The sequence below is a fragment of the Parambassis ranga genome, unplaced genomic scaffold, assembly GCF_900634625.1.
Source record: "Parambassis ranga unplaced genomic scaffold, fParRan2.1 scaffold_31_arrow_ctg1, whole genome shotgun sequence".
Taxonomy (NCBI): domain Eukaryota; kingdom Metazoa; phylum Chordata; class Actinopteri; family Ambassidae; genus Parambassis; species Parambassis ranga.
This window is the reverse complement of record NW_021144801.1, coordinates 219,227-222,212: the sequence shown is the minus strand read 5'-3', so window position 1 is coordinate 222,212 and position 2,986 is coordinate 219,227. Positions and strand designations below refer to the sequence as shown.

At 43.3% G+C, this 2,986-nt stretch overlaps 1 non-coding gene across 1 annotated transcript; it reads right to left on the bottom strand.

The window, feature by feature from the left end:
* Positions 1 to 2,162: 2,162 nt before the first annotated feature.
* trnas-aga (transfer RNA serine (anticodon AGA)) lies at positions 2,163 to 2,244 on the bottom strand. The gene has a single exon. It is a non-coding gene; the product is annotated as a tRNA-Ser (tRNA).
* Positions 2,245 to 2,986: the final 742 nt, after the last annotated feature.

Genomic DNA, 2,986 nt, shown 5'->3' with positions numbered 1-2,986 from the left:
TCCTGTGCTGTGCCATCCTTCTGTGTAGTGGTTGTTTGGTTTCACCAATATAGAGTGGCGAAACGGCTAGAATGAAAAGCATTCCAGAATGAAAGAAAGCATTCCCAAATGAAAGGCAGAAATCTAGAATGAGAGGCAGCATTCTGGAATAGACATCCATCCACCCATTCCAGAATGATAGGCAGGATTCCGGAATGGTAGACAAAATTCTGGAATTAAACCCCTAACCCGACAGTGACCTGTGATGTCATCCGATTGGAGCCAGAGACTGACCCTCCTTAAGAGCAACAGTGGCAAGAAAAAACAGGAAGAACCCCTGAAAGTTTTGTCCAACGTCTCAGCTGTTACCTTTAATATTATCATAACAGATGAAATCATTCAATTGGATTTTGTGGTCTGGGTTAGATCAGTCAGCGTTTTAAATGAAAACGTATTTCTCCTCCAGAGGAGGAACTGTCAGGAGTGGGATTTGAACCCACGCCTCCAGTGGAGACTGCGACCTGAACGCCAGCTGGCGAAGGATCGTCCGTACAATGTTGGAAAATGTTGGACACAAGAGCCAATCACAAGCCTTCAATTGCTGGAGGTGCGCCCAATCAGCTAGCGGATTTCTTCCCCACTGTCCAACATTTCCAACATTTGACCAATCACGGTGGACAAATGTTGGAGCAGAGAATCAGTATGGCGCATACCGGTCATCATTCATTCTGCACTAGCTAGCGAGAAAAACAGTCGGTACGGTAATTAAACACTTGCTACAGTGCCGTGTGACACTATTTTACGTTTGTGTGTCATGTAAACTCTTGTACTGTGTTGACGTTTTTATAGATTGATAGATTTGTTGAGTTACGGTCGTTACACAAAGTGGATTTTGTTTTTGCCACTCGGTGCTTACTAATGTTATTTAAGGTGCAGTGTTTAAACACCAAACCTGAGAATCAAAGTATTTCCACCCACGTTTAAGCACTACCACAGCACCGTTTAAGCACTACCACAGCACTACCACATAAGTTATTTAGATTTTTATGGTGTATGGCCATATAGAAATGTCTTCCTGTAAATAAACATTGTCCCTTAATGCTGCTTAAAGCTACGGCATTCTTTGTAATATTTTATTTTATATTTTATATTATATGTTGTGGTACACGGCGTGTCAGAGGACAGCGGGGGGTTGGGTGATCTATTTTGCCAGCTGACATGCTGTGGGTGAAAGGAGAGAGACGTGAAGGACAGCGGTGGCAGACAGGAGAAGGAAAACGGGAAAACGGGGAGAGTAAGAGGGACCCGTGATTCGAAAAAAAAAATACGGACAATAACCATTTGTTTTTATGGACAAGGATCGCCCAGGGAGAGAGAGGATCCTGTGTGGGGTTCACCAGGAGGAGTTTTTTGTTTGTTTGCCTGTTACTTTTTGATCGGGACTGAAGGGACATTTATTTGTAAATATGGGTCGGATTACAGCGTTATTTGGGATGTAAGAAAATATGATTTTGAGTTAATAAACCCGAAACAGTCTCATTTCATGTGTCTGTGGTCTGTGTTATGCAACAAGGGTAAATAGAGTACAACACAGGAGAGTCCCTGCTTAATAGTAACACTCCGTTTACTTTAGGCAGACTATTAAAACGTTTATCCATATGTCCATTTGTAAAAATGATGCCAAAAATGTAGCAGATGCAGATCAACACTAGCATTCCTGTGGTCGCCGGTTCGAATCCAAGCTGTGGTCCAAAGACTCAGAGTGTGTCTGTCTATGCTATCTCAACAAGTCTTGAGCCAGAGATGAGATTTTTCATCTGGTCACCACATGATGAATCATTCTGACTATTGTAGTACCTTGAGATCTGCCTTTCCCAGGTGTTTTGTCCTTAAGGTGAAGCAGTCTCTGCCTCAGGGTGAAACTGGGTTTGAAATGTGCTGGGACGTTTTATCCTTTGCCTCCTCACTGCACACCAGTTGCTCTCGGTCCAGCGTTTTTAAAATGATAGTTTTTGGAAGTGTCAGATGGACTGTGCCAGGGTTTGGTCCTCAGACAGTCAATATAAATGGCAGCACTCTGACTGGTCAAGATGACCTTTTTCATAGAGCTCGTTGTTAACACATCAGACTTGTTAAGTGTAAACGATGGAGGGGCATAAAGTGATCTTGGAGATGAAAAGAACCGTTGTTGGCAGGATTCGAACCTGCGCGGGGAAACCCCAACGGATTTCTAGTCCATCGCCTTAACCACTCGGCCACAACAACCAGCAAAAGGTAACGATGAAGAGTCTGACGACCCAGGTTGGTTCTGTCCATGAGTGCATGGTCTTGTCCAGTTTGTCCTGTCCAGTTTGGTGTTGGTGCTCCTTTACTTGTTTTCCATTTCATTCGCAGGTTTGATTGTTCACACCTGTGATCAGTCATCAGCCAATCCTGCTGCAGCTTCCATCTAGTATATGTGTCCAATGGAAGCTGAGCAACATGTCAGCTACACACATAGAAACACTACACATAGTTTGTCATATAAATAACATGGATTGAATCATGTTGTACAGTCAATGGAAACAAAAAGCACTGAGAGTGGTGCTGGTAGTGCAGCAGTGGATGGAGGCTGAAGTGCTGCCACCTAGTGTCAATATTTGGTATTACTCTGACTACATATTCCACCTTTAACTCTCTGCCATATATACTGTGCCATGTGTGAAGTGATAATGACATGTGAATGTGAATTTATTGTAAAGAACTTTACTTATTATCCCTGTTATAAGTGAGCAGTGTGTGTGTGTGTTTGATGGAGTGTGTAATGTCTACTCAGTGTTACTGATGCTGCTGTGTGTGATCTGAAAACTGATCAAACTGTGATGTGTCTGATGCTGACAGAAGAATCAGAGGTCAGACAGTCGGATCCTCCTCTGTGACACCTTTAACATCATATCAGAAATCTCTGTCTGCTTCTGGTACATGCAGCTGATCACCAGCAGGGGGCTCACTGCTTTGCTGTCACTCA